This window comes from Phragmites australis, chromosome 5 (assembly GCF_958298935.1).
Source record: "Phragmites australis chromosome 5, lpPhrAust1.1, whole genome shotgun sequence".
NCBI classification, from domain to species: domain Eukaryota; kingdom Viridiplantae; phylum Streptophyta; class Magnoliopsida; order Poales; family Poaceae; genus Phragmites; species Phragmites australis.
In genome coordinates, this window is record NC_084925.1 from 15,905,738 (window position 1) to 15,921,681 (window position 15,944).

Sequence of the window (15,944 nt, forward strand, 5' to 3'; positions counted from 1 at the left end):
ACCTGAGTGCCTGTAACATAGAGAAGAGCCTTTATTGTCACCCACGGGTCATTGGTCAAGATCGATATTGAAGTTTCGTTTCCCTTGAGTTACGGGTCTTCTTCGGGCACGCTCGAGGCAAGAATTGGAGCCGAGGCTGAGTCAACTGGGAAAGTCAGTCCCGGATGACTGGTTGCGATGCTGGCAGCCTTGGTTTGCGCTTCAGTCGATAGTCTGCAATAAAAAAAATGAGGGAAGAGGAAAAGAAAAGGCTGCCAGCCTACCAGTTGGGATTAGGATCCAAGACAAACCTCTTTTAAATTGGGAAGTGCGAAATGATGCTTGACATTAGCCTTTTTGTGGTCACCTTCTTCGTTCTTGGTCCGGCAGGTAGAGCCGATGGAGGAGTTACACATGGACCAGGCAAAGCTAAGGCATCTGTAGCCTGCAAAGAACCAGATGATAAAAATTTATTATTGAGTGAAAGTATGACCAACTAAAGAGCGATAATTTGATTGAAATTACCTCTCTAGTCGAGTCATCAGGCATGATGGTCTCTCGAGTTGGCGATTCTGAGGATGCGCCAGACGTCCCTAAAAAAGCCACCCATGCAAATTTGTCATTAGTAGAATGACCGAAAGAAAATTGATAACTCGAGAAGAGTTACCTTTTCAGCCGAGTCATCAAGAGTGGCGGTTCGTCGAAGAGGCGATTGGGCGGGCACGCTCGCCGTTCCCTAACAAAAGGCCACTCATCCAAATCGAACACATTCAAGTACACACTTGATAATTTGAAAGGAAATAAGAAGATAATAAGAATTTCGATTCAATAGACGAGGGCTCCTTCGCTTGCGATTGAGAGGGCTCAGATCAGGCAGCAGGTGAGAAGACAGGGACGTTCTCTTCGATCGAAGAGACCCCTCAGCCTCCTCCTTGGCTGATCATTTCCCCTTGTCGATAGCATCAGAGGAACAAGTGCCGTCAAGATCAAAGACCTTGCTCGAAAGGATATGTTCTTGGCAGAAGACCGGAGCACGCAGCCATACAGACAAGTTAGATCAAATAGACAATAACCGATCCTACTTTTCCATTAAGAAAATGCCACACTCCGATGCACCAAAAGAGAAGAGATTGTTCAACTGGGTGGTGACATCCTATGTAGGCAGGGCTGAAAAAGAGAAGAAAGGTTATTCGACAAAGCTCGAAGGTCATACCAAAAAGAAAAAGGCCAAGTGCTAACTAAGCCTTACATCCGGCCGCATCCCTAGATGCATCCTCATCCCCACTGTTCACGCCTTCAAGGGACTTAATCTTTTGCTAATAAAGTCTCTGGCCACATGCCATCCAGCTAGGCCAAATTGCCTCAGCATGCCAATCTTGTTGGCGAAGTAGGTGGTGTGGTTGGACTCTCGGTGCTCTTGTGTCGAAGAAAGATTTTGGACAGGGAAAAGACCTCTATACACTAAGGGAAAACCAAACGGGTTGGGATTAGAGATGTAAAACCAAAGTTTCTTCCAATCCTTCGACCAAGAAGAGGTTAGGGGAACCAATATATAGGAGTTTTTCATTCCACTCCTTAATTGGAAACCACACCCCCCAACACATTTATTCTCGGTAATCCTCTTCAGTTTATAAAAGTACTGATAAAGATTCAAACTTAGTTCGAGGCCAAGGAAAGCCTCACATAGATGAACAAAAACACTCAACATGGTGACAGAGTTGGGGTTCAGGTGATGAAGTTCAATCTAATATCAATCGAGAGCACTGAGAAGAAACTTGGAATGAGGGATGTTAAATCCGCAACGGAAGAAAGACTCAAAAACTACAAACTCGTGCTCGATCTTACAGGGAGGGAATTTCTCACCAGATGTCGTCCTCCATTCAACCAGGCTACACAGTGGCACTACTCCTTCCACTTCAAGTTCCGCCAGCCAAGACTCTTGCATCACCGAGGGTGTCCAGGCCTTGATCATGAACCACGCTTCATCGTACTAATCGGGCGAGACGTCTGCGACTGCTATGTCTGATCGCTTCTCCGGCGAGGAGGAAGTCGGGATCTTCAAAGAAGAACTGGGATCCATGAATCTAAAATTCTTTTGGCGGTGGTGCGTGCTAGGGCGAAGAAAGCCAAGAGACTTGTGCAGGAAGACTGGTGGCAATGGCGAGGAATGACCACTACAAGTCTAGGTTTTACGGGTAAATAACCAAAAAGTTACCGCCTCTTCAACCACTCCCACCTTTACACGCTTCGACTGGCGCCAAAAGAGAAACGATGATGACATGCAAATCTCTGCACGCCCTTCTGCCCGCATTAAATGCGCCTATACCTGTCGTTTCAAATTTCAAAATATTTTTTAACTCTACTCGGAGTCAGGTGTCGATCAGTTGAGTTCTTTAAACTTTTTCTTCAAGTCTCGAGTGTGGTTAGCTGCAGGGCACTTGACCCAACTGAGCTTCCACTCGATACTCGAGGAAGGATCCGTCCATACTCAATTCTTTCAACTATGAGCCTGGTCCATTTTACTCGACTGGTGGTACTCGAGTGGACGCTTATGGAAGCCTCTCCTCTGGGTAGAGTTAGGGGGCTACTGTCGAATATCTAACTATAGGATATATACGTATAAGGAATATATCATACACAGACAGAGTATTTACAACACATATTAGGCAGTTTGAGATATCACGGAACCAAATCAGCAATACCTGATACACTCAAAATCAAGGAAGTACATACCAGGAATGTTTAGATTGGTTACCCAACTCGATACAATCAGTATTCAAAATAGATCTATCTACTTAGATATCAAGAAAGATAACTCTCTATCGACTACAATTGGATAAGAGTCGGTACCTCACCTTATATAAAGCGGAAATGCTAGAGGGAAGAAACACGACTATAACTAAGAGAACACGAGAACAAGAGAGAGGGGCGAGCATCATGACCCCAACAGAGGAGCTACTCGGCAGTTTTAGCTCTAGGTTAGATTAGATCCGATCTACTCCTTGTAATAGTCTTAGTCACATCGTTTGTATTTGAGATCATCAATATACGGCAACAACACTCTCACAGGATGAAGGATATTACTCCCATTAGAGGCCCGAACCTGTATACATTATTTGTTTAATCTCATGATTAATCCCTACACTTAAAGATACCTAATCAATTTACAGACATATTGTCGAAAACAAATCTGGTTACCTAACCATGCATAGAAGTGAGCAGTACCACAGATACCCGCCGATCACATTGCCACATTGACAACCGTTCGGAGACGGAGGCGGAGGCGTAGTCAAGGGCAGCAATCGGTAGCCTTCTCCATCATCCTGGACCAAATCACACGCTGAGCATTAACATTCACGGAGATCAGATTACCAGGAAAATGACCTTGGAGAAGGCTCTAACCGGAACAAAAGCGAAGTTGCCGAGCCACTCCTCCATGGCAGGGACGCGCGCAACGAACCGGCCACCATTCAAAATGATCTCGACGGACGGGTGACTCGCATGATCCGTGTGCAGGGCAGTACAGAACGCAACGCGGCAGCTGATGCAGAAGGCGTCCCTCTGATGTCCCGTGGTGAATTCCTGGGCGAGTAGAGCCTTAACGAACTAGTTGCAGGGACGACTGCTGCCTCCTTGCCACTGGACCTACGTTGAGGTGGATCAAGAAATCCATGCTGTAGTGGTACAAGCATTCTGCCATGACCATGAACACCTTCGTGGCGGGATAGAGTCACCTTACCTTTGCATTCCATGGAGCAGTACAACCTCCCATCACCGATTCTGATGCTGCCACAGTACTTCTTGACACATCCTTTCCCCATTAGCGCCATCGGATGCAGTGGTACCAATTGTCGAAGCAAACTGGGCGGGGACGCAAGGTCCATCTCTAGCTGCACAGAGCATTTGCAGCGCTCAGCATCGGAGGCAAATATTTTGAACATAACTTTTGACCGAAAATTTACTAAAACATTTTACAGAAAAGTTTTAAACAAAAGGAGACAGGGTCAGCACGCATCAAGTGGAGCGAGAGGGAGCGCTGTAATGCGTGCCCGCGTAATAGAAATTTCAGGCAGGAAGAGGGCAAGAAACAGGGGGCCGAAACGAGACGGGGTTTCTTGAGGAGAGACGGGAGGCAGGAGTTTGTTTGATTTGGATTTCTGGTGGCTTTCCCCTTTTTATTGCCAGGGAAAAGTTGCTCGTGTTAGAAGGTCACACTAGTTACTGTGTACTAGCAACTTCACACATATTTCACACCTATAGAATCAATTTACAATATAATAATTTACAGAAGTAAAAGAATATAGTATAATAAAAAAGAGATTTGTATACACGAAATTCATAATATAATCATGTAATTTCAGGATGGAGGAGAATGACAAGTATTTGAACAGGATGGTGGAGAAGACCGTACCATCCAAAGTTGACAGTTCGTAGCAACGCTATAGGAAGGATCAAGATAGTGATAATTTATGGGTTGATAAAAATAATTTTCATATAATATCTTGGTGTAAAGATAACGTGATGGAGGTGATATCCATGTTAGACACCGATGGAGGCAACGTGTGTGCGATGGCACACCCTCTCTAAAAAGCCGGTGTTGTAGGCGAAGTGCGGGAGATAACACATCCTCTGGAAAAACCCAGTGTTGTAAGCAAAGTGCGGAAGATGACACACCCTCTAGAGAAACACGACAATGAATATATAGAAGACAAATATTACGTCTAGGTACGGATGGCAAAAATGAGAGATTTAATATATTTTTGGAATGTATAAAGAGCAAATATTGAATATCTATATATGAATGGTAAATAGTAGGAGATTGAATGTATTTTTAAAAAGAGAAATAATATTTAACATTGCATGATAACCGTTTGATCAACTCAGGTAGACAGTGAAGATCGATTAGATGGATCATAATATGTGTATTTTATAGGAGTATAGATGATCGATCATCTTAGCAGCTTGAAGATCCAGTCAGCCCTTTTACCAATCATGATATTCCAATTTTGTTTCTAGATGCCAGCCTGCCATCAGCTTATGTGATATGGGAATTGCAAGATTGCCCAACTTCTAGACAAGAAAGTAAATTGTCTTTTCTTTTTCCCTTTGCTCTTAAAATTATGCAAAGTTTATTTTGAGAATCAAGGTTATACACAATGCTCTCACCTATAGCTATAGTTTATAGCTACAAATCTTTCGAGAATTATTTTCGACCTTTATCATATATTCAAATTCCCTCGTGGTACATGTTGTATCTTTGCTGCCGCGCTGAACCTATGTCGCGTCTAGGGGTGAAAACTAGACATATAATATCTGACCAAAGATGATGCTGAATTTGGGAAAAAAACTGCATGGAATATGCCTTCTCGCATTGAAAATATCACGGGATTAGTAGTAAACCATGGTGTGGTATAATTGACGCTTTTTTCACTCCCCCCTCCGGTGGTTGAGAGAAGCAGGAAGAAGGAAAGGAAGGAATTTTTAATAATATTAATTTAATAGAAAATTGTAAAAATAATATTTATTTTTGAAAAATTACAGAAATAGTATCTTGTCGGCAGCGAGATGCTGATATGCCTCTTATCAGCATACGTCCTACCGACACACAATCTTGTCGTAGGAGACTCTGCCGACAAGACTTGTTGGCATGTGACAACACGTCCTGTTAGCAACCCACATGCCGACAGGAGTTTGTCTGCAACAGGGCAATTGCTTTTTTGCCATCCTACCAGATGGCATATGCCAAAATGCTACTCTACCAAAACTGCACTCTCATTTGCCACATGGGCCCGTACGTCAGTGAGATTGGATGAACAGTAACATGCTCTATAATTCATAAGCAACCCATTTTAACTGAATTCATCTAAAAACCTTGTGTAGAATTCAAACTAAAATTCCAAAAATATGCTACTTTTGTAACTTCTAGCAATTTTTAAGGCCTTACAAAAATTTCAGAAAAATCTGAAAAAATTCACTAATATTACTTTAATGTGATTTACTAATTTCTAAAATTATCTCATACCCTAGGTTATAAGGTGAAAAGATGAGTTCCTTTGTAATGCCTATTTATTGTAATGTCTATTGCTGAGAAACTCACGTTTTCACTTTATAACCTAGGATAGGAAATAACTTTAGAAATTATTACATCACATTAGAGGAATATTAGTGAATTTTCCTAGATTTTTTGGGAATTTTTGTAAGGCCTTAAAAATTGCTAGAATTTGCAAAAGTAGCATATTTTGGGGAATTTTAGTTTGAATTCTACATAAGATTTTTAGGTGAATTCAGTTAAAATGGGTTTATTATGAATTAGCATTTTTTAGTTTGAATTACACAAGAATTTTAGTTGGTAGGTACTGTTTTTCAGCTTCGTGACATACTGGCCCAGGTGGCAAATGAGAGTGAAGTTTTGGTAGAGTGGCATTTTTGTGTGTGCCATCTGGTAGGATAGCAAAAAAGCAATTGCCCCGTCTGCAACCCATATGCCAACATGTCCATTTAATTTTAGTTTTGAAAAACTTTTTTATTTTTTAGGAGAGAACAATTTTCAATAGGTTATGATTATTATGTGGAACCTGTAGTGCGTACACAGACAAAGAAAGAGAGTAGCGTGCATATAATATAACATTAGTACAGAGTAAAAGTTCTAAACAGAGTTCTAAACCGTAGCGGTACAAATGTATGCCTAAGTCCAAGGATGTCAAGGGGCACCTCCCCTGGCCCTCTTGTTGGGCCCTCTATCCTAGCGACAGATCTGGTCTTGTTGAATACGTCAAGTGGTCTGGTGGTTTTCTAGGGTGAGGCGCAGCCATCAGGGTGGTTGCATCCTTCTGAGTAGGCTGCGTAGGTTGCGGGGAGGCTACACGACCTAGTCATCCGAACTGTGGCCATAGGTCCCCGACGATGGAGAAGTAGCAGGTAAGAACATCTCCAACTACCGTTGTAAACGATATAACATACCTGGTAAGGATCCCATCCACCCTAGCGTTGACACGGAAGTGAGACCAGATTGTGGCACATGGGACAACGTCCCCTCCTACCTGGGTGAGGGGCTCGGCGCAATATGTGGTGGTGGAGACCTCCTGCTAGATGTCTCATTCACGTTGTCACATCTTGGGCAGCAGCAAGCACGGCGTATGGCATCATGGCAGCACCATGCAAGGAAACATAGACCGCTGACTAACTCAGGCCAGTCCACTCTCAGTGGATCCCAGCTCACCCAGTCTGCGAGGGCAAGGAGGTCATTTCCGACCTCCTTGCAGATGCCTATCTGTAGACTAGTTAAAATTACAAGTTATGGAATATTTTGCAATTGATGAATAGATGTAAGGCATACTAACTAACTCATTGTATACAGTAGAAGGGCGCATGGAGAATTTGTCGTTGACGTTGGCCTAGTGGGGAAGCCCACTCTGCTGCTTTGGGAAGCACCTCCACCGAGTGGCCCTATGGAACCAACGGAGGTAGGACAGATACGTCGAGTGGTTGTAAGGCCCTGCAGGCTCATAGATGTATGTGCCAACATGCAGCCAATCATTCACCCACTCTTGAATCTTCGTGGTGAATGTTGTCTCATGCTGTAGACTGAACCCTTTCCTCGATAGCTTGACAATAGAAATATTGTGTAGCCATATTTATGTAAAGAAATACTAATCAAACTGTAGTGCAAAATACAACTTACTTGTGAACAGCATATGGCAAACGGTGCACCCTCAGCAGAGGGAATTCCTAGGACACCACAAACTGCCAGAGAACATGGTCTAGGCTGTATGACTTGACATGGATGTCGAACATGAGGTTCCTCCTCGTCAACCAGAAGTCATTGTCAATGCTACAAAGTGAGCAGAGCCCAAATGGGGAATAAGCCCCAACATCAGCGATCATGTACGGTGTCCAGCACACACGGTATTCTGTCAGTTGGTTGAGGCACACGACGAAGTGGGGGTAGACGTCACGTATTGTACCAATAGTCCATCGTGGTTACAAAAAAAAACTCATCAGCATAATTAATTAAAAACAGCAAATATTATTGAAAAAAACATTTTGAATTACTTACATCACGACGACACCAAAGCAAACCCATCATCGATCTGTCCATGGGGTCAGGCATGCCGTACTCAATGAAATTGTACAAGTTCGGTGTGTACCCCTCATATGACGACAATTGTTGTTAACCGATGCCAAACCGCTCGATGACCACATCATCTGCCCTGTGATGGAACCCACAGTTGTGGTCCATACGCACGCGTCACAAAGGCCGGAATACGTCGAAGCCAGAATAGCAAAACCATAGGTGTACAGTGGAACCTCCTCCAAAGGGTCATCCGCTATCTGCCTCACATAGTGTTTATGGGCAGTAGTGGTCTAATGTCCGGAGTTGAAGAGTGGGAAACATGGCACCATCTCAGAGACATGATCAATGCTTAGCATCAATCACTGGATCAATCAACTCTAGGTCTACCACATCTACGATTAAAGATTAAGACAATAGTAATATGAGATCTTTCGAAATGCAACAATACAAATGATTTAGAAAAGCACACATAGACCAACACATATTATTACAGTTCGACACATAAAAACATATATAGTCCAAGACATTCAAATAGACCAACACATAAAAACATACATAGAACAAGATATTATAATGTAGTCTGACATATAAAAACATACATAGTCCAAACATAACAATAAAAACTCAATCCATATTGGAGAGGTACAGATCAACCGCATGTGCCTGTTTGCTTGTTATTGTCAAGCTTGCGCATCGAAACACGACGCACAGTCTCTCCACCTTCTTGCACTGTATAAAGCTTGTAATCCTTTCTCGAATGCTCTCTGCCACACAACAGACATTCCTTTTTTCAACCTCTAGTCTCTGATTCATCCATGGCATTCCTGATTCACCTAGTCTTATGTTGTCCCTTGCCATCGACCTTGCTGTCTGGGTCCAGAGTCCAGAGCAACATATGCTTCGAAGGCTTAGTAAAGTCAGCGACTCCCCGCCAACCACGCAGTTCACCTTGCCATGTTGTTGCAACAATCTCCTTCATGTAGTAAGGAGAAACAAAGTGGACAAGCTCGATCATTCCTTTTACACAAGCTATAAACACATGTGAGCACATCAAATATAGGAGAAATGGTTTGCTACATGTGGACTCACACCATCTATCTGCTAGCTTGAGCACACATTCCATTATGATTTCGGACCACTCAACTCTAAGCCCACCCTTTTCATGCAAAAGCACCTCAAATACGAATTCTCTGTTGCCCGAGTTCCATACCCGGTGCACTTGACCATTTGCGCTCTTATCAGCCATGTATTTGGTGATCTTTTCCATGTACACCATCTGTAGGTTTGCCACATGTAGCGATGCAATGGCCACCATTGCCAGAGATACTTCTTTGTCCCACGTGTTATGCCCTCCACAATTTCTACTAATGGCAACAAACAGGTTTCCTTCATGACCCAATTATAGACTTATGCAAGATTAGTCATCATTATACCATAACGTGAGCCATCAATGTCATACATGAGTGCCCACTTCTCCTTTGGCTCATGCTCGATCCAATCTGAGGAACACTTCACCCTCCTACCACCCTTCCTCCTCCTCCTCTTCACGGTGCTTGGCTTGTAAGGAATGGGATCAAGCCCCTATGACTCGTCCTCCCCTAGCAGAATAGGCTTCTTCAGGACTTCTTTCATGTGGCTGCTGGTTAGCCATTTAAGATCCTCCCATAGGATGTCAAACTTCCTTCTCTTATTTTGTTTGTAGAGCTTCTTGAGTAGGTCCATGAGACACATACTTTTGAACTTCTTATAAAAGTTTTCCCAAGTGCCTTATGCACCAAGGACTATGCAAGTCTAGCTAGAAGAACAGCTCATTCGTGTTTGTCTGCAATGTGTTAATGGTTGAAAGCAAGCCTGCATGCCAATCGTGGAGGATGCAAACATTAGGCATGTTTCGGACAACAACTCTCTTAATCTCCTTCAGGAACCAAAGCCAACTTTGCATGCTCTCATATTCAACGAAGGCAAATGTCATATGCCTCGTGTACCCTGCAGTTTGTAACCATGCACATGCCACGTGTACCCTGCAGTTCTAGACATAATGTCATATGTGCTCCTCAACCTTGAACTCCCGTTTCTTAGATAAAGCCCACCTCTTAACTGCATCCTGCAATTGAATCTTATCGTGGAAGGTCTGACCCATCCTAACTTCAAAGGGCATCATACTCCCAAGACGAATCATGGCCATAGTTCACCGTTAGACTCTCCATAGAAAAGTTATCCCATTAATCTGGCACATCCTTCTCATTGACCCACTCATCACCATCAACAAATGTGAGAAACTCTTCATTGTGTAACTCCATCTGCTCCATAACCTTCTCATCATTCTTGCCTTGATTAGCGGACAACGTGGAGGAAAATTATTCATCATCTAAATCTTGCGCCTCAGCCTCAATCACTAGCTCAGTAGCCATATTTTTTTGTTCCGTTGTTGCCATAATTTCGTCCACCTCCACGAGGTACTTAACTCGCCTTCTTCAGAACATATCAATTACCTTCTATAAGTATGACATGACAAAAATTCCATTCCAACCCCAACCTCATAAATTGTCTGCACTGCTTTGTATTTTCAAGCTTCCGTAATTCTCACTTCCACCTAGTCGCATACCCCTTAGGCAGCATAACCCTAACAGACAAACGCTGCTCTGACGGACTAATACACAACACATCATGTAACATCCCTATCACTTGATTGCATCGCAGTTCACCAGAATTTTTGAGACCAACCTCCAGACGTGAGAAATTGCTTAAATCTACCCCGATGTCACATCGTTGAACATATTCTTCCCTATAATACACACTAAAAATCACATCTCCTAACATTCCTGACTAAAAATCATTTTTATTGTACGTTAATTCATTCCAATTCAAAAAAATTATTCCTAAATCATGCTAAATATGTTCCTAAATTATGCTATAGTTATTCATAAAATTATTTCTACACTTGCTAAAATCAATCCTAAAATATCTAAAAATATCCGTAACTATGCTAAATTTATTCCTAAATCACGCTATATTTTCTACAACTATACTAAATTTTCTGTATTATTCTAAAATTATTTTTAAATTTTCTAAAATATCTAAAATATTTTCTAAATCATGCTAAATTTCTACTAAACTAAATTTTCTAAAGTATTTTCTAAACTTATTCCTAAACCTATTTGTACATCACACTATGATTTCTACAACTAAACTAAAATTTCTAAACTATTTAAAAACATTTCTAGAACAAGAAATCCTCCTCCCCTAGTCTCTTGGATTGCTAATAGGACCTATCGCCCTGATAGGTATCCTGTCACTCTATCAACCACAGTAAAATGATGGCTCACCACATATCGAAGGCTCAAATGACGATATATTCCTGTCAACAGGTCCTTGACATTGCACCTACCGACAGGTACTATTTCAGCAATTTTTTAAAAATAGATATTATTTTTATAATTTTCCATTAATTTAATATTAGTTTTAAAAATCGAAAAGGAAGAGGATGACGGTCAGCTCCCCTGCTTCGCACTGCATCCACCGCTGTATCACGGTACATAATTGTCTGAATTAGTAAAGCAGATAGCGACGCCACCAGAATCTGACAACTCAAGTATCATAAACTTCTAAATTAACTTCCCTCCTTAAAAAGGAACTTATATATTAGAATGAGTCCATACTGGTTGTAGCTGAACAAATATTCCGTATATTCCGTATATGAGTCCATAGTGGTACAGCCATGTTCAGATATTCCGTATAATTACAAATATAAATTTGTTGTGTTGATAGGGAAGAATAAAGAAAATCATGGGTATAATGGAAAAACTAATCAGCAACCGCTCTTTCCCTCGACAGATCGTCTTCCTCCCCCGTCCGCACCTGCCCACAGGTTAAGCTTCGGCACCCAGAAGTAACGAACGCTCGAGCATTAGCAGATAAACTAGCATTTAAGCATTACACAGCATTCATTCCCATACAAACAAGGAATCTGTTCTAGCTTAACAGAATAGTGACTGGCGAAAGATGCCAAATATGGAAATACTGATCACTGCAAATAGACAGCCACCTCTAAAAGATATCAGCGTCCAAGTCACAAAACATCAACAATATACAAATGACAAAATCAAACTACCTAAGAGAAATATGACAGATCTAACATCCATCGAACTCTGTATTTGTCTGTTTCACGTACCAGGGAAGCAAGGAAGTAAAGGATCCAAGTAGAAATGAAACCACGGAAGAACCATCAGCTAGAAAAATTGGTGTTCCAATGGTCACCTGCCAGGGATGAGGAAGAGGGGTTATTTTTGGTTGAGATATTGTCAAACTTGTTGGTGCAAGCTCATATCAGAAGACAACTCGAACGCACACGAGAGCAATCAGAATTGCAGTGTGTGGACAGAGGATTTGTGCAGCATACAAACTTGCTACTGTTTTTGTTTTCTTTCTCACTATTTATCAAACAGATTACAGAGAAATGGTGGCGCTAGTCGCCCTATTCTTCAGCCTCGATCCGCCATTGTCGCGCCATCCCATGACACGCTTGTCGAGGCCTCCATCTAACTGAACGCTAACTGAAAACGCTAAAGAACCGGTCATGGCGAGTCCATGCCGCTCACTACTGCATCGTTCACAGCCGAACGTGCTTATTTGCAAACTGAAAAAAAAACAAACATAAGCTATTCGAATGCAAACGTGACGAGATTAACCAACAAATCACCCCCTTAAGCTCATCATGCTGCACTGATCTGCTTGACGCCGAGCTTCTGACGTATCTCAATGAATTTGTTTCGCCCAAGTGCCTTCGTCAGAATATCGGCTAGTTGGCCATCTATCCCGACATGATCGACATCCATCTTGCCGGTATCAATGCACTCCTGGATGTAATGAAATTTAGTGTCTATGTGCTTGCTCCTCTCATGATGCATTGGGTTCTTGCAAAGAGCGATGGCCAACTTGTTATCCACCAGCAGCCTGAACTTCAGCTGTTCGCGCCCGATGAGCTCGCCTACGAGGCGACTCAACCAAACGCCCAGACATGCTGCGGTCGCTGTCACGACGTATTCCGCATCGCAGGAGGACAAAGCAATGATCTTCTGCTTCTACGAGGTCCATATGATGATGCTGCTCCCGATAAAGAATGCTATGCCTGAAGTGCTTTTCCAGTCATCAACATCGCCGGCGAGATCGCTATCACTATAACAGACAAGTGCAGCATCTCCTTCTTACATCTGGTACCAGAGCACGTGGTGTTCGATCCACCTCTGTAGCCGATCGGTGTTTGATCCGTTTCGGCAATGTCGAGCTCAAATGCGGACGGAAGTAACAAGAACAAGGCAGTGGGAACGCCTCCACCAAAGGCACCGGTCACTGGCAACGGCAGCAGCGACTTGCGCATTGTTCAGCGTATGATCCGGGACAGTGACGGCGCGGCGCAGTATCCACTACTGACACTCACAAACTACCACGACTGGTCTCTCATTATGAGGTCCAATTGCAGGTGCAAGGCCTGTGGGAGGTGGTAGAGATCGGCACCAACGACTACCGTGAAGATCGCGTGCTCTGTCTGCAATCTTGAAGATGGTGCCGCCGGAGATGCTGTGAACCTTGGCGGTGAAAGACACCGCAAAATCTGCATGGGACATGCTGAATACCATGCGGATGGGGTGCGAGATCGCTATCACTATAACCGACAAGTGCAGCATCTCCTTCTCCCATCTTGTAGCAGCATCCGTACTTTAGTGTCCCCTAAACATACCTGAGTATCTGCTTCACTGCAGCCCAATGCTGCACACTCGGCGTCTCCATATACTGGCTGGCCATCCCCATCGCGTGAGCGCTGTCCAGCCGAGTATTGACCAAGTAGCGCAGACTACCAATCACACTCCGGTACTTCATCGCATCCACATCCACGCTCCCGTCTTGCTTACTCAGGTGCAGCCGATTCTCCATCGGCGTGTGGTTTGGGTTGCAGCCTCCCATGCCGGCGTGCTCCAAGATATTCGCCGCATAAGCTCCTTGGCATAATGTGATCTTGCTGTCAGGCTGACGTACCTCAATCCCCAAATAATAACTGAGGAGACCGAGATCGCTCATGCTGAACATCTGCTGCATCTGGGCCTTGAACTTGACAATGTCTTGAGCACTTCTGCCTGTAATGATCAGATCATCTACATAAACACCCACCAGCAAGAATGAGCAAGCACCTCCTCTGCGGTAGATGACATGTTCCACCGGGCTCCTTGTGAACCCGAGTGAGATGAGGGAGGCGTCCAGCTTGGTGTTCCACGTGCGAGGAGCTTGGCGGAGCCCATACAGAGCCTTGTGCAACTTCAGAACCTTGTGTTCGTTGGCGTGGTCGACGAAGCTCGGTGGTTGCTGTACGTAGACCTCCTCCGTGAGATCACCATTCAGGAACGTGGATTTCAAATCCATGTTGTCGGTGACATGGGAACCGAGGGTCCCCGAGTCCCGAGGGTAAGACAGCAGAGTGCCACGTGGCACTTGTCCCCGAGGTCCGAGAAGACCAAGTTGCGGGAGAGGGTGCTCGGGGCCATGAACAGTGGTCCCCAAGTACCCGAGTTCCCTGAGGGCCCGAGAAGCCAAGTTCCGGGAGAGGGTGCTCAGGGCCATGAACAGTGGTCCCCGATCACCCGAGTTCCCCGATGACCCGAGCAGGCAAAGTTCCAGGAGAGGGCGCTTGGGGTCATGAACACTAGTCCCCGAGTGCCCGAGTTCCCCGAGGACCAAGAAAAGGCATATCCGGGAGAGAGTGCTCAGGGCTATTGTCGGAGGATGAACTCCTGTCGCAGGGATTCCGAGAGACCCCTTTTTAAAGATTCGGCCGGGGGGATGATCCTGAACGAGCTTGTCTGGGAAATAAATGGGAACGGAGATAAATGCAGTGGCTGGTGGTGGGAGATGATCGACCTAGTGCAAGAAAGATGGATGCACCGGGGTTTAGACAGGTTCGGGCCGCACGGGGGCGTAACACCCTACTCCTGTGCGAGTGTTATATCTCTCCTTGAAGGGAATTCTTCAAGGATGTATCTGGTTACAGGGGTGAGCTGTCTACAGAGAGCTTGAGGCTCTCGTGTTCTAGCTTGGCTTGAGCTTGTTTGTGATGTTCTTTGCCTTTTGATCTGGGCTTCGGGTGCTTCTTGAGGGTTGTCGGGGCTTTCTTGCCTTGTTTTCCTTGTTTTCGGTGTGTCTTTATGGGTTCTCCATCCTTTCCTTTTATAGGCGCGCCGACCTCGACTTATCCAGAATAGGAAAGAGGGGGCACGAATGCCAAGGCGCCACGGAGAAAGGCATCATCATTCCGTCTTGGCGAAGTGACAGGGGCGGTGGAAAATTGCAGCGTGCATCCGACCACACGCCACTGTGGATGTCCTCCGGCGCCATTAAGAGTGCCCACCGGGCAGCCACAGAGGTGCCCGGTGCGCCCACCCTGTCTTGCTCTTCTGTCAGGGCAGGGTAGCAGGCGGAGCGCTTCGATTTTGGCAACGTTATCCCGAGGCACCCAGGTGAAAAGGGACGGGACCCGTGCATTTAATGGACCCACGCCCCCCTGCCAGAGCATGGCAGGGTCTGACACCAGGGCGTGGGCAGCTGAGAATGTCAGGATGTCAGGATGTCAGGCCGCGTGTGCCTATTAAATGCGGCATTGGGCCTTTGACTGGCTGACACCCCGACGATGGGACCCTTCGGGTCGTCGGACGATCTTGCGCGAACCTTCGGGGAACCGAGTCCTCGGGGGCTGCCACGTGCAGCCCCGAGCACTCTCTCTCGAGCACTCCGGTGAGACCTTCGGGGAACCGAGTCCTCAGGGGCTACCACGTGCAGCCCTGAGTACTCTCTCCCGAGCACTTGGGTGAGACCTTCGGGGAACCGAGTCCTTGGGGGCTGCCAC

General features: G+C 44.8%; 1 long non-coding RNA gene across 1 annotated transcript; it reads right to left on the reverse strand.

The window, feature by feature from the left end:
• Positions 1-296: 296 nt before the first annotated feature.
• LOC133917482 (uncharacterized) lies at positions 297-4,110 on the reverse strand. The gene is made up of 6 exons (XR_009909679.1): positions 3,719-4,110; positions 3,382-3,624; positions 3,178-3,302; positions 647-715; positions 505-572; positions 297-424 (listed from the first exon to the last, which is right to left on the reverse strand). It is a non-coding gene; the product is annotated as an uncharacterized LOC133917482 (long non-coding RNA).
• Positions 4,111-15,944: the final 11,834 nt, after the last annotated feature.